This window comes from Rhipicephalus sanguineus, chromosome 2, assembly GCF_013339695.2.
Source record: "Rhipicephalus sanguineus isolate Rsan-2018 chromosome 2, BIME_Rsan_1.4, whole genome shotgun sequence".
NCBI classification, from domain to species: domain Eukaryota; kingdom Metazoa; phylum Arthropoda; class Arachnida; order Ixodida; family Ixodidae; genus Rhipicephalus; species Rhipicephalus sanguineus.
In genome coordinates, this window is record NC_051177.1 from 64,287,233 (window position 1) to 64,310,922 (window position 23,690).

The following is a 23,690-nucleotide window of genomic DNA, read 5'->3' on the forward strand; positions in this document are numbered from 1 at the left end:
GCAGTCCCTTTCTTCAAGAAAACTGGTAACGTATAACGTGCATTTAGAAGAAGCACGGAGAACGATTTAGAGCACAGTACATGCACGTGCTGTGGGAGAGCTGCAAGCGGCAGTCCTGAAACACGGAATGTCAAGAGAGAGAGAGAGAAATATAATACGGGAAGGCAGGGAGGTTAACCAGAAAACATATCTGGTTTGCTACCCTGTACTGGGGAAGAGGTAAGGGGACACAGAAAAGAAAAAGTAAGAAAGAGAGGAATGGGATAGGGAGGGAGGGAAGCACGCACGCGCACCACACACACACACACACACACACACACAACACACACACACACACCACACACCACACACACACACACCACACACACACACACACACACACCACACACACCACACACACACCACACACACACACACACATACACAGGAGTGCCACAATCGTTCAACGAGGCGGGTCCCTCGCAGAAACTTCAACAGCGCCTTCGTTGCTCTCTGGCTTGAAAGCTCGATCTTTCCGACATTCCAAGATTGGCTGCTCAGAAAGCGGCTGGTCGTCGAGGCGAGCATACACTGCTGTGAGGGACTGTCTCTGAGAGCTGTACTGAGGATACTGACATAAAATATGTTCAATGGTTTCGTCATTGCCTCAATGGTCACATGCAGCGCTGTCTCTCATTCCGATGCGACAAGCAAAGGCGTTCGTAAAAGACACCCCAAGCCACATGCGGCAGAGAAGGGTCGTCTCGCATCGGGGTAGGCCAGATGGAATAGTGAGTCGTAGATATGGATCCAGGTGGTGAAGACGGGTGAGGAGAAAACCGGGCGTGTTCCACATAGACCTTGCGACATCATGCGCAAGCGTATTAATCTTTGCTGCGGCGTCGCTTTTTGATAGTGGGATAGGTTCCATGACGCCATTTTCGTGAGCATTCAGGTATTCATGAATGATATATAGCTTCGCCGATCTGGTTGTTCAAGATAAAATTGGCAGAATTAACTGCATCAATCGCTGTACTCTGGGAGAGCAACACGCTGTCCCTTGGGAAAGCGATATACAGCATTGGAACTGCCAATAGACCGAATTGTTCCTATGCTGGACTCGTGTGCTACCGTGAAAAGCCAATGTGCACGCTCTGGTGTAGTCTATAGCTTCCATCTACGTGACTAGCTTACATAAAGTGAATACACCAAATAAATAGTAGATATCAATGTATTTATTTTCTTACGTCACAGCGTTTAAAGTAATATCTCCGAATACAAAGCGTGTACATCGTCAGGGGCTACCTTCCCTTCAAGAATTATCTGCTGTCAAGGGTACCGAAGTGATATGGTAGTAAGAATACTATAAAATGAGCAGTTGTTCAGTGTACGAATACAACCGATGAGAAGCTGCTTAGAAATGGGACGCAAACGACTGTGTACGTTTTGAAACTGTTTATTGCGCTGCATGCCTTGTTTTTTTTTGCGCAACGCGCGCCGAACGCCGCGCCCCTCGTTTCTTTTAGGAGCTCCTTTTCCTTATGATCGGGGCTTGTCCATCGCAGTAGTAGCCGCTAGTTCTCATTGCTCCCGCTAGCTTGGCGTAACACAGGTAAAGTATAGCCAACTCAGCGCACGCTCGCGCGAAAGAGAAGTATTCTTCCTCTTTGTTGATCGAGCGCCTTATGACCGCAACGCAGGCAAATCCCCATATAGCATAGCCTACTGTAGCATGCGGCGCTCCTTTCATTACGGCGCGTGCTCTAGTTTGATAGGAGACCGCTATAGGGCCACAACTGCGCGCTTCCTCTCTCTTTCGACAAGGGGGAGGTGGCGTAAAAGGGGAGGGGAGGGCAGAGGGAGAGGGGGAAAAGAGATGAAAAAAAAAGGCAGGGGAAACAAGGAGGAAACGAGTCCGTCCGCATCACGTGGGTAGAGGGCCCTTTCAGTCGTCACAGCGGTATCCTTGCCCAGGCGAGAAAAGTTCGCGCACAGAAAGACACATACAAATCCTCTCAATAATGTGCATTCGTTGCTCTTATGTCATGTTGGTTGCGATTACTGATTCTTTATCCTCGCAAACTAAAGACTCACCACAAATATTCCATAGAAGTCACCGTTTTCACGCTAACAACACACGCAAGTTTCGATACATCATGTAAACATGAGGGAAAGGGAAGAGGAAGGGATAGAGGTGGGACGAAAACGGAGGGGAGGGGGAGGAGGGGGGAGGGAGGGGGGCGAGCAGGGGCAGTACCATACTGCCTCTGCTCGGGCATCTAAATGTTCTTTTATTTTTTCCCTAAGTCAGCAGGATAAACTGATGGCGCAATCAAGGAGAGGGCAACGTCATAAAGAAGAAGCTGTGGAGCAGCGGGTGAAAAGGAAACAAACAAGGAGACAAGCAAGAAATGTGTCAGTCAAGAGCGTAAAGGAAATATGTAACCCCTATAAGAACATAGATCTTCGCTGTCTGGGTACGTTCTCGTAGCTGGGGAGGCGCTAGATGATAGGATATAATTTTCTTTTTCTTTTTTCTGGAACGCAAAACATTTGTTGGCGCAAGCCCTATTCATTTTCTTTCAATTGGTTTACGCCTGTTATACCTCGGTGGCACGGGCAGAGGCGCTTTATTTTATGTTCTTTTCTAAAAAGCCTCACCATAACTTTAGTTTTAGTCGTCAGTCAGTGCGCTTCGATACAAATAATATGAACGAAGAAGACAAGGCGGCGGAGCGAAGGGCTCGCAAGGCAGCAGCAATGCGCGCTCGCCGCCATGACCCTGTGGTGAGAGCTCGCGAGGCCGAAGAGAGACGTGAGCGTCGTGCGGAGCCCTAGGTATACAAGCCCGCGAAGGCGAAGCAGCGCGGAAGCGGCGGCAAGAGAACCTTGAAGAGGTACGGGCGCGGGATGCTACCTGAAGTTGGTGCGGTCGCTACCTGAAGTTGGTGGCGCCGACGCACACTTCAAGCGCGATTTCATCGACCACACGTTCGGCCACAGTTGCAAGGTCTCCGACCGCTTGTGGTTCGACAACAACCTGATCACAATCGCTACTATAACAACGTGTCACGTCTTTATACGACAGTACAGGAATTGTACGCAGCTTTCACGGTTTACCCGATAATCTCCGACCAAGCTCCTCTAACGTCATTCTTTTCGTGGATATGGTACAATTTTTTTTGCACCGCCGCCGCATCTATGTCGTAGGGAGTTTCGATGGCCACGGCGGGGTGCGGGCCTAAAGAGCTCCGCTCCTACAAAGAATCGGCAAGCGGCACTCATTTGCCTGTTTTTCTTCGCAAGCAGAATATCCGTTCTTAATTATATAGAAAACACATGCGAAATTTTTTTTTGCAAACAGTCTGGAGCGTTCGCCATGCGAAGCTCAAGCTGCGCTTCACTTGACTGTATTGAATCGGAAAACTGACTTCGCGTATATGCTCGGCAAATCCGACTGCGTCGATCATCCAAAGATATGCAGGTTTGTTGCCTGCAGAAGCATTGCGCGTCGTTATAAGTTATTTTGAAGACAAAACCAGAGCCGCGCAATTTTGAAAAAAGGAAAAAAAAAGTTATATGTGGCTCTACTGTAGTAAACACAAAAGACCAGCGGAGACGGGGGAATCCCTGTACAGTAATATCAAACCACACACTTTAATTTTTGCTGGTCAATCGGCCACATTCACGATCCTGCGGATCTTCCTTTCTTCGCCTAGGCAAACTCTCGGCTTCCCTCAATCTGAACTCGGGATCTTCTCTTCTGCGACTCTTCGTTTCAGCTTCCCTAGCTCTCGCCTCAGGATCGGATCGCTGTCGCCGCATCCGCGCACGATTAGCTTCTCGATGGCACTGTAGTCCAGCGGCTTCTTCCTCGGGAGTCCTGATTCGCCGTTGCTAAGCAAACGCCACGTGCATTCTTTTAAAGACGATAGTCTTTCTTGGGATACTTAAACGGAGCAATTTTGGTCTGTCTTTCTGTTTGTCGGCACGTCACTCGATTCAGCCACTCGGCCAAAGTTGAACCACTCGCCCAAGGGCCAGCCATCTTGAACTGGTTCGGCTGTACATACTTGTGAACGTTGTCGATCAAAAAGTAAATATCACGCATATCTGAGGCGCAACATCACTAGGTAAGTATTATGTGGTGTGTTCCTTTATTAGAAAGTGCATACATACGTAATTCCAAAGACCCTACTTTCTTAAGCTGCGCTGAAAAATGCGACTGCGCTGAAACTTGCCTTCCTTTGTGCCCTCTGCACGAGCTCAATGTTGTGTTTCGGTTTCGGTTCTGTATTGCACTGTACAAATGCTATGGGGCGCCGCTCTGGCATTCCTGTTTTACGCAGGCGACGTGTAAATAAAGAGTGTGTGGAGAGTACTCGTTGAGTGCCGGACGTTTCTTCTGCTTCAGCGCATCGCGCCAAACCTCGTGTTCGGGCTGGTTGGCGTCCCCACCGGTCGCGTTGGTCACCGCCGGTCTTCGCCTGCTGCTGCGCCGGGACTACCAGCCCGCAACACAGCACTCATGTTTCCCGACGTATTGCCAGATGGTGTCCATATCTTACGCAGCGCCTCTTCTATCGTCTTTAGACGACATTTGCAGCGAAGCACGCAGATACGCGGCCAATTTTTTCCACTGTGAGAAATATGACCGCCGAGGCGAACACGCGGGCGCGCGTGTTTTATGGGAGAACAAGGACGTCACACCACCTGTGGTCGCCGTGCCGGTCCTCTGCCCGCGCTTGGCTCCGCCCACCCTGGCCGTGCCGCTACCTCTTTCCCGCTAAGCGCCACTCTAATACCTGCCTCATTCCTCCTCTCCATCTCGCATCCGCTCTCCCCCAGTTCGGCGAAGCTGTGCACGATGAAATAGAAAACCTAGCGAGTTTCTAACAGTTCCTCTGTAAGTACGGGTCAACAGTGCGAGATGTTGCTTTACTGGACCAATAAATAGCGTCTGTACTGAAGATTACAAATTTCGTACGCTAATCTAGGAGTCGGAGAATCTATTGCGGCTACAACTTGAAAAGAACAATGTCAAGAAGCCCTATGAAGGTAGTTAAAAACCATTTACTATAATAACTGTTGCAGTTTTTATGTACCAAAACTCCGATATAAAGATGAGAGAGGGCTATGGAAATTTTGACCATGTAGGGCTCTTCAACGTGCACCTAAATGTAAGCACACGTGCTTCTATCATTCCGCCTCCATCTAAACGCGGCCCGCCACGGCCACGATTCGGTCCTGCGACCTTCGGTTCAGCAGTTCAGTACCATACGCCTATACCATCGCGGCGGGGTTGCTTTAAAACGCTCAGTGAACCTTAGTGTAATTCAGGAAAACTGCCAGTTTTGTTGCATAGAGATACAAGCAGGTCGTTGTCGATAATGTAAGGATATATAGTGAAGGAGGTAACATAAGACACCGAATCCTCTTCCCACAAGAGGAGCAAAACCGGCCAAGACAACCGTATGGACAGCAAAAAGTGGATAACATGAGGGCTGCACTTATTTGCCAAGATGGGTTCTTGCGGGTACATAAGAGCAACCACTTGGGACCAGGTAACCTAGTCTACAAGAGTAAATTGCAGGCATCAGGAAGAATCACTTTTATTTAGGAAGGCAAAAGAAAGACGCTGAAGAGGACCAGAAAAGAGGGCTAATTGGTTGAGTATAAAGGCAGGGGAAATCGATAAGCGGGAGCATATCTTTGAGACGGCGTCATAGGAAGAAGTCGAGGATAGACGCCGTTCGATAATCTTAAATGGCCACAGCATAAAAAATAGGGGCCCCGAAATCGTCCCTCCTCCATACATCAACCGTCCTTTTGCTGGAAGTCGGAGATGCGTAACAGCTCACCTGGGAAATCTCCTAGAGAAAATGGTGGCCTAGGCATCTCCTTTCCAATGCTGCCTTTTCTACGCAGTTATTGGTTCACGTACACTCCAAGCTTACGCTGGCCTTGCGTTACCCTCTTTGTGTGCTCGTTCTCATATCGGCTGAGAACAGAGAACGTCGTTAACATCTTGCATAAAGGTTCCTCACTGTGTTCAGAATCACTTGGGAGGGAAAGGAGTGAGTGGTATTACGACAGCGGTGGCGAAATTGTTTAGTGCGTATCTGGCATGCTGAAGGTACCTCGACGTAATCTCAAAATACAACCGGAAGTTATAAGTGCTTTGAATGGAAGAGAGAAAGTGAGGTGAAGAGGAAGAGAAACTCTTTCGACTAGGAGTACGGCTGTTCATAGGCTCTCTTACCTCGGAAATCTCTTTCTAGATATTGAACACACTTTTCTTGTATGGGGAAGGTAAATTTTGACATGCCCGTTTTATTGCACTACTGCAAAAGAGTTGGAGCATAGCTTACTGTTGTCGTTTTGCAGTAAACAGGCTTTTTATTGCAGCGTTGATATTGATAGTAAAATGCGTTCGATGTCGCGTTAATTTCCATATTGCCGCGCATAAATCTGCTGTTTGGTTCGTTCTTCACGTTTTCTTCCACAATAAACTTTCCAGAGTTCTCGCATCCTAGGAATTACTGGAAAACATCATTCGGAGCAGTGGATATCGAGAAAAAATTATCCACGGAGTGAATGATGATGAGTGGGCGAAGCTGCGGGGGTTCATCGGTATGAATCTTCCGTGAAAGTACATCATCACCGACGTGAGATCGGGCGCGTTTATACTAAAGGTTCGATGAGTTATGACGACTTACAGCTCACTTTAATTTTACATGTACGCTGTGAATTTTCATTGTTTAGAAAACCATTGCTTTAGAAAACATCTGGCGTCTTTCGTTAAGCAGCTGGCGTCTTTTCGTTTTGCTTTAGAAACATCTGGCGTTCTTTCGTTTTGCTTTTAGAAAACATCTGGCGTCTTTCGTTGGTTTATTTCATCAATCAACGGCGTTTTGAACAAAATTTTTATGGTTTAATCACGCACAGGAGAAATCTCACCAGGCACTACCTTGCACAGAAGAAGTCAGCTAACACTTACACTTCTATTCTACTAACGTTTCCTACTGGAACATGTGCTAATGGGGAATGAGAGACAGAAGAATTCGGCTTTTAGTTAACGCGCACGCTGCGAATTATTGTTCAACAACGCACAGGAAAAATCTCCCACCGGCACCACCTTGGAGGTCAACATCTGGTACTAGCGTTACGACTGGTTACGCACTACGACTACGAGGGACGAACGGGTGCCGCTTTAAGGAGCTTCGCCCCTAAAGGTTGATCCCTCCGTCGTAGGAAGGAATAACACGAAAGTAAAGCGTGCCCTTACAGAAGTATGAATGTTTATTGTACATTGATATAAGAGATTTTGCACAATGTATATTGATGTCTCGCAGCTTAGCACCGTTTAACGCACCCGCTTTGATGCAGGTAGCCGACCACTAACGTCCATGTTCAATGATTAAACAAACCCCTTTTAGCTGCAGTAGTTAACGCTAAAAGCTAATCAGAGAACGAGTTGTGATAGCCACAAGAGCGTCGCATATTAGACGCAGAAATTCGCCGCCATCCTGCGGCATGTTAAAATGTGATTGAACACTACGGCCGCACTAGAGGGAAACGCAGTGCGCGTCGTGCCGCCCCGGCAGCCCGGCCGCAGTTTTCTCGGGGTGAGCGCGTAGGCGGGGAACGCGGTGTTACAGCCAGGTGAGGCCGGCGCGCGTCGCAGAGCTATTTCTGGTTTGATTAGCGTGATGCTGAGCGAGGCCTACGCTTTTACGACGCTTGTGTTAAGGTCGCCACCTCGCGGTGTGTTAAGGCATTGACAAAATTGCACTTCTATTGAAACGCGCCGAATATGACGAACGTGTAACGCGGCAGGTACTAATCGCGGAAGCCACAGTAATGATGAATTACTCTACTTTGCCGCTCCCAGAGGGCAACACCACCCCGCCGACCGGGAGAGTGGTAGATATAAAAGGCGCGTTTGTAAAGCCTCTAGAGTTTGTGACCGTGGGGAACGCACTGTTTTCTCTGTTGTAAACCTGAAACCATCGAACATGTCTTTCTGGATTGTTGGGAAGGGGTGTTCTTCTGGGACATACTGCAGAGAACTATAAAAAAAGATTTACCGACTGATGCCTACGGATCAGGTTTACAGTTAATGAAGAAGACGATGGAGCACCTTATGATACTGTTATGTTGCTCGGCCTTCACAGTATTTGGAAAAAGTACATGGCAGTCCGCCATGTCAATACACTGCCCATTCGTGAATATTTCCGCCAAATGATCACGAAGTTTATTGAAGAGTGTAAAACTAAAGACCCAATTCCAGAGTGGCTCGAACATCTTGAGCCACTTATCCGTATAAAGGAATTCTAGTCACTATGTAACCATCCGGTCTTTACCTCTGTATGTACTGTTATGCACTGTATATTACTGTATGATGTGCAAAAGTAAGTAATAAAGAAAAAAAATGTGACCATGGCGCAGTGGATAGCGCGCCCGGCATCTGTTGTTGCGGACCGAGCCGTCGTGGGTTCGATGCCCGTTGACGGAACTTTTTTTCTTTGCCATCTGATCGTGTACATTTTTTCGACGTCATTTCGGTGACGGAAATACGTCACTGAAGTCTTGGTGGACCCCGGCATAAAACACTTTCGTGTTAAAATTCATAGACAAAATTAGGTATAGCGGACTCCTGTCCATATAAGCGAAACTTTAGTTTTAAGGAGTTTGCACTGAAACAGATCTCATTTTATGTACGGAGTTTAGCACGACTGCCTCTAGCTTTTTGGCAGGGGAAGCAGTGTTCAAAGCAAGTCAATGGATGTACAATCTCTTTGCACACGTATCTACAAGACAACTTGCTTCACGATTCCTCTGGGTCGTGGGAACGCGGAGTTCTGACGTGAGGGCAGTCGATGCGCGAGTGCTGTCAATAGCGGTTACGTATGTCATTACTAGCACAGTAAAATAGACTCTGGGAAGTTCTGACTCACTGCGGCGAAAAACCGCGCGGACGGAACAAAGACAACGACGACAACGCCCGTCGTCGTTGTTTTGTTCTGTTCACGTGTTTCTTTGGACTGCAGTTAGTAATAATTATGTACCAACAAGCCCTACTCGCCACCGAATGAAAGCTTGACCTTCAAAAGTGCTACTGCATTCGCGAATACAATTCGCTCTGGGAACGCTGGAGACTTGGAGTACACTGCCGTTGACAGGGCGCTTGATATTTTCTCGCTAGCGTTTGTACAGGTTTCTAGCACTAGCGTGGTCGTGTGCTTGGAGCGGTGGGTACGAAGGGTGTTTGATCTCCTTGACTCCCGGGCGCGCTGAGCAGACGCGTTCCGAGCACGCCGCAGCGAGCTTCGAATGTGGCGCTGCCAAGCTTTTCGATGACAAAGGTATACAGCAGCCAAGCTGCTTCAGGGCGTACCGATGCCGCACCCGCGCACCAGGCTTTGTTGAACTCAGACGGTCAGCTTCGAATGTTTGGTGTGATCGTGTGACATCGTTTAGAGCGTGTGACCAAGTGGATAGGACGCGCGTGATGTGTGGACGGACCGCTTGGTGAGATCGGATAACATATTAATATCGCTTGAGTGCGAGCTAGTTGATGCTTATCGACAGGTAAAACAGCGAAGAGGGAGCAGGAACAAGCAGATGCGTTATTCCTGTGTATATACTGGTCCGTATTTTTTTTGCCTCTTTTACCTAGGGAGAACATTCTCTTTTGCATCACTCAAGCCGGATTGTTCAACCTGCACAGTCGTGCTTCGAAGAAACTTGCAGGACGCTGAAGATTCGCCTTTAAATGTACAACGCCATAGCGTTATTGGGCCCCGTTCGCAACGCCTTCTCATTCGCTTGCCATGCTTCCATCTCGGTGGACATCTTAACCGTGATGTGAGGGAAGGAACGTCTGTGCGCGCGACATTGACCATTTTAAACTCTCCTAGTACACTTAGGGCAATTACAGTTGCGAGGTAGCCACTACAAGTCAATACGTGCATCCACGTATCTCCGCAATTTGCTGATTTAGTGGATGAAGACCATAATGATGATGAATATTAATAATTATAGCTCAGCTCTTTTTAACAGGTTGGCTAATTTCAACCACCCACTCGTTACGCAGTTGACAAGGTGTCACGCCAGGTGCGATGCTACGCTTCTGTCGCGCTATATTACATGTGTTAAGGTGACTTCTTGCCTGACATGACGACTGCATAGCCTTTTACCGAAGCTATTTGGAGCTCTGGCGTGGCTCTGTGGTAGAATACGCGACTGGCATGTATACTGCCTAGGTTCCATTCCGGCTCAAGCCCCAATTTTTATAGTTTTCATTCACCGCTATTTCTCGATTACGGAAAACATCCATTTTTCGCTCGCATACAACACCGCCGACGCAGACACTAACGCCGACGAGGACGCCGCATTTCCGGCGACACATGCTTTGTAACAGTATCGCGCTGAAAATACAAACATTTCGCATTTAAATGACCTATGCTCTAGGGTAACCACTCTTTCTGACAAATGAATGTGTCGCGAACGACATTCAGTTAAAGTAGCTGTTTGTCTTACAGCCTTAATCAAAGGGTGATTAGCAGATCCTAAACGCTGAAAAAGCAGCACATGCTGCTTCCAGCGCCTGACGTGCTCAAAAGTGCGACAATCTTTCTTGTCACAACCGACAAAGCGTGTCGCAAGTCGTAAGATTAGCAAACTGCCGTCTAAAGATGCCTTGAAATTCGATACATTTTCCTTCGCGAAGCCATCAGACATCGAAATGAGCCATCATAAGTTCAGCCATCAGAATCAAAATCAAACGTCGAAATGAGAATTCCCACGCTCCCCTCAATTATAACTATTGGTAGGTCAATAGACAAAAAAGCCGCAAATGCGCAATGTCTATAGCCATGGGCAAGCCAATTTAATGTGCCCTCTTATTAGTGGACATTCAAGCAAGCTAAAAGCTCCCCCCCCCCAACCCCCCCTTTCTTGCCTTCTCCTACACCTGTCTGGCTGGGAAAGAGTACAGAAAGCACACAGAAACCTACGCTAAGGTGTCTTGAAAAAGACAGGACCACTTGTCGGTTGTTGGCAGCAGCGGCAACTACTCTTCAAGGATTTTTCACCTCTTCTTACTGGACTGAAATTCCCATCATAAAACTGGCAAAGAAGACAGATAGACCATGAAGCACCGAACTATTTAATAGCGGTCCCCGATAAAAACGGCCCAGGTCTACCGCAAATGCGCACTAGTCTAAATGCCCGACGCAATATGGCGCGGTCAAGGTAACAACCTTAAAATATGTAGTTTTCATCCTGTACATTTCGACAGATTCAGTTTGACTCGTGGTCTTTCTCTCTTTGTTTCGTCTTCTTTTCGCGATCTGAATCTCGCCCCAGAAAGAAGTATGTACAGCAAGCGTAACCGGAAATTTTCACAGAAATTCTCTTAGAACTAGCCGACACAATCACCACTGCCATAAGTTCGCGATAATTCGTTACATTAGACAAATCTAGATTGTGGTGGGGCCCAGTCTAACAAGAAAAGACAAAAATTATTTTACTGCTACTCCAAGAATCCGGTATTTCCTTTAGCGTATGCAAGTATAATTTGAGAGATTTTAGCATATCTAGATATCTTCGAGACAGATACGAGGCGAAACGCCGTAGCTAAGCGCTACAAACATCTTTGGTCACCTTAAATGAAGGTGAAATGCTAGAAGCCTGTGCACTGTGTGATATCAGTGCAAGTTAAAGAGCTTTACGTGGACAAAATTGTTTGTAGCGCTCCACTACGGCGTCCCTCGCAGTCTGAATTGCTTTGTCGCGTTAAAAACAGCCGAACGAATATTGCGTTATCTCTTAACGAACTAGCACGCTCCCTGTAGTTGACACTGCTCGAGCATTTCGCTTTTATTCTCTTCCATCCGTGCGTTGAAAATGCGTACATTTGTGCACTTGTTTACTGCCTCCTTGCAATTCGGAGTAAACTTCATCTGTCCAGTACAAAGCACACGCTTTCAACGAACGTGTCACCGCATTTATCCTCGCCTTCGGTTAGCGGCGCCCAAAACAAGGTCGATCGACACTCCTACGCTAGCCACTACCGCATTTCATTGACACGCCCATTCTTCGCCTGTCCCCTTATGGAGTGCCACTTTGGCTGGCCTGCGCAGTTACCGGTTAGCCTGGACATTCCCGCTGTTGCTTTTTTGCCGTCTGGTATTGTACTGACCCAGGTCCGCTAGCGGCAGGACCTTTCACAGAGGCCGCACTGTCGCTCGCTTCAAGAATAATAAACAGTACCTCTCTATCACACCAACTCCTTTTACCACTGTCTCATCTTGTTTTCCGTTCGCCGAAACAAATGTGGCTTTTCTTTAAATAGCGCACTGGTCGGAGTTCTCATCGGCGTGCACTAAGTATTATTTTTTGGCAGTACTGGGGATAACGTGCCCATTAAACATTTAATGTGGTTGTGATAGCTCAAGGAATAGTTTAAGCGACACTAAAACGAAACATTGCGTTAGTCAACAGTAGTATATTATTGTCTAACATGTATACTGTCGTTAATTTTGCGATCACAGGTTGATATACGAGAAAACAAATTATGGCTCCAATCCACAGTGTGAAGGTGGTTGGACAGCACAGCTGTATCAAACAACGCACATTCTGATGGCCGGGAGGGGATATGTTTTATAAATACTTTAGAATAATGGTAGTGATAGTTCCTTTGTGGTCGATGTAGTAGACTGTGATTGGTTCTGCGACCATTTTCAGCAAGACGAATTTGTTCCTTTGATCGAGTATTGTATTCACGCTGTTTTTCTGGTGTCTTTAATTTCCGTGGTCTACCCATGACAGTCTTGGAATGAACTGAATGAGTTGTTATACGAGCCTTCCTTTCATACATGTTAAGCGGGAACCACACGCGGCGAGAAGGAAGGGCCGTTTGACGTCATTCGAAGCGTTCGTGTGAAGTGCAAACTATTATTTGAAAGGGAGGGATGGCAACGGCGACGCCGACGTTCCCTATATGTATCTATCGTGTCCCCTATGTCTATATGTATGTATATATGTACCGAAGCCACAAAGGAAACAGTTTAGAAAAGTATTTTTCGAACGCGGATACGAACCAGTGACCCCACGATACGCAGCGTGCGGCGTTTGACGAGCGTCGGTCCTTCAGCATACTGATGGCGAGCTATTTATATACACCATTTACCGCTAGCGGTACGCTGATCTCCGGGCATTTCAGCGTGGTCTCTGGACTACCAGGAGATGGCGCGAAGGGAGAGCTTTAAAGGTCGTCGCCCGCTCGTTGAGTTGCGCGCGCTCTTCTACTAACTGAACTTCTACCAACTCGCCCGAGCACGCGCGCTTATTTCATGATGCGGGTGGTTTGTACTTCTTGCGCTTTCACCGGAATGCTTGCGCTGAAGTAACAGAGCGCAACGAAGGTCACTTCACTGGCTTGAGCGGTCGTGTTTGCGAAAGGAGCACGCTGCTGAAACACAATGAAGTAACAACTGTGACAGTTTTAGCTCGCGCTCGTCCTGTGTATACCTGCGCGTTCGTTTCGTGCGTCTTTCTTTGTGTTTGATCAGCGCGCTTTAAGTATCTGAACGTTTTAAATGCGAATGCATTTCTTTGTCGGGCTATGTCAGGCATCCGGCGTTCTCCGCGCGCCTCTCCGCTCTCACTTCCTCTCCCATAGCAACAGCAGCGGGCGCGCGCGCTTATCCTCGCCCCTAGCAACCGGAGCAGGTGGTGCGGGCGGAGTAGCGGAGAGTGAGTGGAGAGGAGGAGCGCGCTCAGGCGTGTGAGGGCGCTCGCATCGCTGGAGCTCGGCGGAGCTCCCGCGTGTGTGGAGAGAGTGTAGGAGAGGGTAGGTGCAGTGCTTCGCCGCTCCTTCTCTCGCCGTTCGCGCTCTCTCCTCCCTGCGCCACCGCCTCAATGCAGTGCGTTTGAAACGCGTTTGTAGCGTTTGTGCTGCCTTGGCATAGCCTGAAAACAGCGCGTTCTAAACGCGTTTGTGCTGCATTGAAGGCGGTGGCAACATCCCTGAGGTGATTACGAACGCACGTAGGAAGCGTTCGTTGAAAAAGGCGCCCAAAAGGGAGACACTTGAGCGTGTCGATGTGTCCAGCTTTACGCCATTAAAATTACTACGCTGTGTACTCTCGGCGCAAGAAATGCATTCGCATTTCCTCACGATTCCCTTCGGGGAGGTGGGGGCATTTTTTTAGTTTGCGCGTGTCCTGTGTGTGTTCTTTTCATGCGTCATTTGTGCTTGAGCAGCGCGCTGCACATTTCGAGCTGCTTGCCATGCTTCGCCTGTCATTCCAATTTGTTAGTATCGCATTCATTGCTTCGCCCTCACGGCGAAACTGTAACTTTTTTTCTATTTTCGCCACGATGACCTAATGAAGACTTGTGAAACTTGCCATCTCTTGGAATCCAGTCAGTTACCCTTCATGACCACCGGTTATCCTGCCGGCGTGCTACGTGCCAGGCCCATATCCATTTCTTCTTCTTGATTTCAACTATGATATCCTTAATCCCCGTTGTTCACTGACCCATTCTGCTCTCTTCCTGTCTCTTAAGGTTACACCTATCATTTTCCTTTCCATCGCTCGCTGCGTCGTCCTCAATTTAAGTTGAACCCTCATTGTAAGTCTCCAGGTTTCTGCTCTGTAGGTAAGTACCGGTAAGTTGCAGCTGTTGTATACCTCCCTCTTGAGGAAAAGTGGTAGGCTACCATTCATGATTTGATAATGCTTGCCGTAACTGACTGGATTCCAAGATATGGCAAACGCGTGATGGGGAGACAGAAAATTAGGTGGGTAGATGAGATTAAGATGTTTGTCGCTATAACGTGGCAGCAGAAACTAGAGGACCGGGTTGATTGGCGGAACATGGGAGAGGCCTTTGCCCAGCAGTGGGCGTAGACAGGCTGATGATGATGTTGATGATGATGATGTGAAACTTGCCTTGTTAAGACTCTGGTTCCTTCAGAATTCAAGGAATGTAATTGATTTTTACCGCTAATGAATTAGGCATAACGCGCCTAGAGACCCCGTCGGTATCTTTGACAGAACGTAAGAGACTAAGGCGGGCTGGTTGATTGCTCGCTTTATCTAACATGGCTTCACATGCACGTGTTACGACAGGACACAGGTAGAAACACAGACCAAATGGCGTTTGTCATCTGGGTTTGTTGCTCTATTCTTTTTTAGTATGCGCCGATAAAACCATGTGCCAAAGAAGTATGACGTCACGGTGAGTCGTCGAGGGGCATTCAGGTAGCATTGCCCTTGTCATTTTCTATCTGCGCGTTCTCTCGCTTACCAAACGCCTTATACGACTTTTCACGCAACATTTGGCTTTGCTGTTGCGGAAAAGTATTTTGCTAGCCCGAGAAGAATCGTATTGCTCATATGTACCCTATTAGGCTTACCTTTCATGGTACACCAGGCGTTTTTACGGGGACTAAGCAAAGTATAAAAACATTGTTTACGACGCAGAAGAAAAATTTATTCAAGAGAGAGCTGCCAAGCGCGTCGGACGTCCATAATACTAAACTCACACTGATTGTTCGTTAACTGACGTTATCGATTTACCAGTCGCAATAGCTACATGGTACATATTGAGGTTGACGAAGTTTTGCAGTGGAACTTGCAAGGCGTATCCACTTTGAATGATAACTTACGGGTGCCCGGATTTTGATATATACGCCGTCGAACAAGCAGTAAAAATGAACTGTCGTCCTAGTCTTCCAATTCTAACGAAATATATGTGGTATTGAAGCACAAGACTTAGTAGAACGGCTGTATGCGTTGTAGAATCGCTCCCATTATTTCATTTCTTATATTACAAACTGCTAGGGTCTCTCTACACTAATCTGTTCCTGCTGCCCTTGCAGCTTTCCGAAGAGCCACCAGGAACGCTTTCGGCTGAATAGAGGTGGCATTATTCATCGGTCATTAATTTCACGCTCGACAAAGTTAATTAAAGCACTATTTCTGGCTCCTCTGTCAGTAAACCCATGCGCCTGCCGTGCTGCCATTGATTTTCTGCCCGAACCAATCCGCGGCAATGCAAATTGCAAAATCTACCATTCCTTCGCTTCCTTGGAAGCTGGGGTAGAATTCCGATTTTCTAGAGTCTTGTGGTGTTAAGCCGTTGTACAAATGCGCCCACATTTTTAGGAGCGAAGCTCCTTAGGCCCGGGCCCCGCCATCGCCGTTGAAGCTCCCTTCTCTTGAGCACCGCTTTAGGTTGCAGTGGCCGGTGATTTAAGAGGAAATGTTTAGGCCTTGAGTGGTTTGGTTCTAGCGAACCAGAAATTCAAGGTTAAAAGAAATAAGCTCTGTGCACAACTGGGTATAATGGGCGTCTTCACTTTCACAGCATTTATCGAGGATTGCGAATTGACAGCCATTATTCTAGCGCACTACGGGCATATTGTCGAAGGTAGTAGCAAACGCTGTCCCCACCTGGCGCCGGAACAAAAAGACAATGAAACGCTGCACGCGGCGTTCTGTCGCCGCCGCCGAAGCTTCCCGCCGCATCACCGCTCGCACCCCTCTCCCACTTCTGTCCCTGCACTGGGCGCGCCACACGCTCACTCACTCAGTCGTTCCCGCCACCGAGCGCAGCAGACGCTCTCCCCGCCCTACCGCCTTCATGAAAGCCAGCAGCGAGATCAGGCGCATAGTCGTTTGCGTCCCAACTCTAACGAGCTTCGCTCATCGGTTGTATTTGTACACGGTACAACTGCTAGTTTCTTCTGCTTCCTAGCTTTGCAGCTCAACTTCGCGACCACAGTGTTTGTTATATTACCTGTTGGTGCCATGTTGCGCTTGAAGAAAGGAAATATTTAATAAAATCAAGAAAGACTGCTAAATAAAATATTATTGTCATAAATGATAAAGTCGTGCGCGCAACTTCTTTTACTTGTCATACAATACAAAGTTGAAGGGGCGCTGTTGACTTCTTCCGCTCTCTTTCAGTTCAAATGAATCTCGTAGCCTAGCATATTCGAAAACAATATGAGTTAATTGCAAATAATAAGCATGAAAAATAGGATTTCCTCCCCGAATGAATTCACCACTTAATTCGAGGTTCGATGCTAGTACATCTTCCTTGCTTTTATACCACCACGGCTAGGATATTTCTGTGCTCCAGCTCATGCGATTGTAATTGGGACATCGCATTGTTTGTTGCTGCTTTTTTAAAGCTATAGTTTCATGCAATACTGTCAATACCAACGCTGAACGGTGAAGTAAAACAACTTAACAAAAAAATTCGAATGTGTGTACGTCGTTTGAAAACCTCTAGCAAACTTTAGAAATATACTTGTGATCACAATTGAAATGAAAGAACATATATATACCAAATTTGAATGATTCTGTAAAGGTTGCTGCTCACCTTTGTTCTGCATAGGCACATTGAGCAATGAATATTGAACATCGCTCTCTGTCTAGGCTCTACAGAGCACTGACGCAATTCCCAATATTGAAACGGGTATATCGCTGTTGTTGCAACAGGCTTGTGTCAGGACAGTACAAATGTCTCGCTCAAATGCTAATTACATGTTTCGAAATTGGGACGTTGAAGATGACGCAAGTGAGGTGCTCTATCTCTGCCCTACATGGCCAGGCTAACTACGGGATGTTTAGTGTGTGTCTGGTTTATAATATTCCGTCCTCTGTTGTTCGTATGGAGAGGCCTGCTAAAAATTGTTAATAATGGACGCTGCTGCTGGTTTCGTACTTGCGAAATAGTGCGCCGCCGGCTCACCTTATGGCGCTTATCTGAAAAGTATTCATTGAAGTTAATCCAGGTTGCGCTAACGTTTATTCTGAGAAATGGCCATAGAGTCTGTCACTGAGGTTTTCTTCAGTTTTTCATTTATTCCTTCAGAAGAAGCGCACCTCATTCCTCTAAAATTTAGAGGCATGCGAGGCCGCGAGGTTGTGCAATTACTATTTCCCACACACCAAAAAAAAAAAACTATAGTTGAACCTACATCCATGCCTGAGTCGTTTATCAATCAATATAACACGGTATCGTCGGGCCTTTTAAACTGCAGTTCGAACCTGTATGTATGATATGTTGTCTCACGGGATCTAATTCTATGCAAATTATAGTAGGTGTGTGTGTGTGTGTTCTTTCTCATACCTCAGGATTTCCACTCTTGAGCGCCGAACTCAAGCTGGCAACTCGCCTCCTCTCCAGCAACAGTTCCGGGTTTGGATGTTTGGAGAAAAATGAAGCGCATGCGCTTCATTTTCAGCAATATTCTCTCCCCAAATATGCTTGGGAATAGAGCTTTGTATTTACGTCTCGCCTCTGCTTATATTCACACCCTCAGTGTTACGGCTCAATCTTTGCAGGCTCCTTTAGAATTGAACGATACAGTTATATCCTGTACAGAAGCCCGTCTTTCGAACATCGACCTTTGTACAACTCCATCAGATTTAAGGAAAAAGACATAAAAACCGAGATGTCCTAATTGCAGCCGCAGCAAAACCTAACAACGCACAGGATGGGTATACTGATCATAGCGTGCCGGGATCACTTCTCAGTGCACTGCCAAACAAATATATATAAGCCTGCACTTTTGAATGACCATTCCGAACATACTGCATGACATTCCTAAAAGAGTTAACATGACAGTTTATGCTGCCACTTCATACTGCACTAGTAGTGCAAAAATAGTGACGGCTAACTAGAGCCCGTATTCTCGTTTCAGTTGGGTGAAGAGGGGGACCCGTTATTATCAACACGAAAGCAGCTTTCATTTGATAGGATGATGTCGCTTATGCCTTTCTCTCCTTAAACTGCTTGTTTATTTCGCGAAACCAACCGTGAATTCCTCAAGAGAAACGCAGGTTAATGGAGTCAGATAATGAACGACCTTCAGGATCGATATCCTCCACTATAACTGCGTTCTGGAACGTAAACAACTTCGCATTGCATGAACCGTGATCTGCATAGCGGAGCTGCACACAGTATGCGTTGACTGTGAACAAGCAGCCAAGAAATTCAAGTTAGAGAGCACATAAAAAAATACTTAGTCCTAACCCTGCGTGACAGAGGGGACCAAACTGTACCGATAGGCATGGTTCGTGTTCTCCACAGGAAGTGCACGCATTATGGATGGCCGCCCACAGAGCACAATGCGACGATGCAGTAGTTCTGGCGGTCTTCGGGAAAGCAGCCACTCGTCGCTTATTTCCATCACTTATTGCAACACAACTTCCACATGCAAATCTTATTTGTGAGGAACGGGACAAAGGAAGATGACATGAAAATTTCGAAGAGCAAAACCATGATACTGAAATGCACGCATACGTATACATTATATAAGGCAGTGCGCACGTATTGGAAGCACGTGCCTGTGCGATGCACGGTGCACGATTGAGTAACGAGTACGGCAATAATTAGTGCCCCAAGCAGAGGTAAGGATTCGAGTTTACAGAAGTATATAAAAAATCACAGGGACTCTTATGCATTCACCTAAGACGACTTGAAGGTGAACGTAATCTTCTTTTCCTTTTCAGTCAGCGTATTGGTCCCACCCCGTCAACCACTGAAAGCTTACCGCACGTAACGGGGTTTTGCACTCCCTCCGTGATCGGCCCACTTTTGACCAAGCGACGACGTCATATGATGGATTCATGACGTGACGTCATTTGAGGCGACATCGCGGTGATGTCACGATGACGTAATACGTTTGGCCATTGGTGACGCCAGGATGACGTCATATGTTGACGTCATCACTTGGGGATTTTTCGTATCACTTGGTTTGAGCCGACGCCGTGGGATGCCAATGCTGCCGACACGGGACACTCGTCAATTTTCGCTTTTGATGGACATCTAAAGCTTTCACCTTAAAAAATGTAAAGCCAGGAAACCACCTCCACGCATCCCTTTTCCCTTAGTATTACTAAAGGCGCAGTCCCGAGCTTATTTGCTAGACAGACACAGATTTTAACTTCATATTCTTGACCAGGCTCTTTACGGCCACAGGTGGGCGGTCACCTCATTCCAGGTAGTCGTGGACTTGTAGTAACAACCTATCCTTGTTCACAGGCTGCAACTGGTGCTCGGGACATGGGGGTGCCTCCCGTTGTACCTCTGCTGGTGCGCTATTTGTGGATTTTTGTTGCATTCCCAGGCCGTATGGCAGACAATGTTCGGCCACTTGCCAGATTGGCAGCCTATTGCAAATGTTTCGGATTGCATTGCATGTATCAGAGTACTAGGGAGGTAACTGCCCATTTGGAATCGGCGCAATACGACGGCTATCACAAAAAACAAAAAAAGGCTAACACGTTACGTGAGGCGTTGCCGTTTTCCGAACGTTGTATGCTTTCTCAATCTCGGTTTTATTTCCACACTTGCTTTTTTTTGCCCTTTGTCTCCACTCTTCTTTCCATATTCTTCCCTCCTCTGCCTTCCCTGCAGTGTAAAGTAGCAAATATCAAGTTTCAATTCAGGTTAATTTCCCTGCCTTTGCCTGGTTTGTATCTCTCTCCTTCTGTTCAGAGAAATGAATCGGTCATGTGAGTGAGATCGCCATTTTTCGAATTTCGCAATACATTGTGTAATGCTGCAGTGGTTCCCCGATCACCTTTTTAAACATGCACAGCACTATTCAGTAGCACGAGACTTTAGGTGTGGCTCTTCGATAAAGCCAGTACTGGCGCACTCACACTTAGGAAGCGAAGAGAAAACGAAAACGACAGAGCGGCCGGAAAACCGTGTTCGCGCTCATCGGAAACGTTTACATTTGTTCTGCCTATCCTGCACGCCGCCGCCGCCTTCGCCACTTCTAGAATACATTCCGTTTTGTTCATTTCCTGAGCATTTAATTTCGTACAGAACACAAGTTATGGGCGCAAAACCAGGAAAGGAATCAGGAGATGTTCCAGCAGAGATGACATAGGCGGACACAGCGTCAGCTTAGGCGATGTGCTCGGCCGGCTGTGCAAAAGTGAGTTATGTGGGGGCATGCTGACTCGCTGCTGCTTCACATTCTGTTAATTCCGTTCTCAGAAAATTAATTCAAATCAGGCTCTCAAGGAACGCGACCTTGAAATGGCTGTGACTTTTGTCGAGCAGCACGTGTATAGTTTGGGACGGCGTCGATCAAAATCTCCGTCGATCTCCTTGTCAGCCATTTTAGATTCGCGGCCGCATGTTTACATCACGTGGTTTATATGCTAGTGCCGCCAAAGTAAGGCTTCCCGTGAAGAAGAAAGACGTACCACTATCGCGTGGTGGAAAAATTGGCATTGGAGCGGCTTTTTTTGCATCGGGATCGCAACGGGGTTCCTGGTGATTCCGGCCAGGAACCGCGAATTTCTGGGAAAAACTCAGAAGAGAGCGGATTTCAGGTGAGTTTTGTTTTGCCGCTTTCGCCATCTTCGAAGCCCAGTGTGAGTGCACCTTAAAGGCGATCTCTCTTTTTTTTTCCGCATGCCTGGCAGGCATCGCTCTTCAGTGCACCACTAGTGCCACTCTAATAACCAAAATAAAAAAGGACGAGACACAGCTCTTCAGGTGTTGCAGTTTGTTACCTATCGAGCACTGAGTGTGAATTGGGAACATACTCTGGCGAGGTCAAACCATGTACTCACTGTATTGGCTCGCAAGCAGTTTTTACTTGTGAGACAATCAGCTTCCCGACGAGGTAGTCAAATATTCCCGCTACGTACATGAGCCATTGCATCACAGCACTGCGCAGGGGTGCCTTGCATCAGAGTGTACTCATATTCATGCATTTGCTTGACCAAATTAAGCCACATTTCTGCACTTAGGCGGGTTTCGTTAAGGTTAAATGGTTGTGCGAGTGCTAGCACAACGTAAAGTGCATTAGCACAGCGCCACTTAGCAGGCAACAGAGACTGAGGAGGTATAATTAGTTGGCAGCTGGACTTAACCAGACGGCGAGCGTAAAGGTCTGGAAGACACGACCAAACTTTTTTTGCCCAGGTATTACTCAGCAATTAGCGTTTTTTGTTTGTTGAGTACGTGTATTTATCCAACGTAGGAGGCACAGGTTTACCTTAAATGTTTTACTGTAACATTCGTAGCACATAATTTTATTAAGAAAGACTTTTGCAGTAGAGTTGTTATGCTAGAGTATTATCCGTGTGGCGTAGAACGAAATCTATCATCATCATGCCCAGCTTGCCTTTGCGTCGTCCAGCGAAGTAAATCTTAAGTGAGCCGATAGTTAAGCCAAGGTAGTTATTGCCAAGTCTAATTAAACCTACTTGTGCATCGCAATACTATATTAGGTAAGCATAATTAAGGTAAATGGGAGAAAACTCAATTACCCATTACACCCAAGTTCAAATAATAGTGGGCTATAGTGAGGTCGGCCTCAGCAAATCTTACCGAGCAAGCCTTCTGAGGACAAAGCCTTATTAGTGCGAGTTATGTATTTAGCTAATTAAGCCCAGGTGGGGCTTGGAAATGCGAGTTGCTCAAGACTAAGCCAACATATGCGAATAAGCGCTATTAAGCTAATTAAGTCCATTTGTCTATTTAAGCTAATTAGGCAACTGCAATGTTGTTCTGTTCGGTTCCTGGGGCTACTGTTGCTAATCGTCACACAAACGATACCGCTCGATAAGCTACTGGCCAAAAGTTGATTTACGAGAGAAATCACGTGAAAACGACGTGCAGCCGTGTGTGGATGCACGTATTAATTGACCCAGCAACACTTAGCAAAACTTAGAATACCTTAGCCAAGCCAGGACCAGCTAGGTGCCCACGAGCTTTGCTGTGACCTAAGACTTAAGGCTTAGTGCGAGCTGCGCTAATTTTATTGTATATCCAGCGGCGTCCCGATTCGTTCGCGAGTGGGGGGGGGGGGGGGGGCTGGCGTCGCTCACTCTGTCCGCCCTACATTACATACGTACACACATTATATATATATATATATATATATATTATATATATATATAATATATATATATATAATGTATATATATATTATATATTATATATATATATATATATATATATATATAATATATATATATATAGCCACCTGCTCACCAGGTACGGCAAGCACGAGCCAGCAATCCACAAGAATGGAAGAAGATGTTCTGGGACAGTGCGCCGCGCTCTCACTCGGAGTTTTTTGCTGTTGTTTTGGCAGCCATCTTCCCAGTCTTGTGCGCGTGTGTCCGCCGGTGAAGTATTTGCTAGTTTAAGTCCTTCTCCTTCTGTAGCACGTGACAATATATATATATATATATATATATTATATATTATATATATATATATATATATATTATATAATATATATATATATATATATATATATATATATAATATATTTGAGCTGATTTTCTATATTCGTAAGCTGATCAGCTTACTTGCTTTTCAAAACTGCTTGCTTTAAATCAAGGAGAATCTGCACAAACACATTGTGAAGGCTGGGCTGCCCTATACCGCGAAAACACAGCAGTGTTTAATAACATTTTGGAAATATAACCGTGAAGTTAAAAAGTACACCGAAATTTAACCTGATCATCTGAGCGTTCCATCAGCCAAACTTCCCAGTCTTAGTATGGCGTTGCAGATACGATGAGAATGAAGAACCTGCTATGATTCTAGTACCTTAAATTCTCACTATTATTAAACCGAACATGTGGCTGACAAAGCAAGGTACTTTGCAGAAGTCTTTCAGGATAGCTGAGTGCCATTTC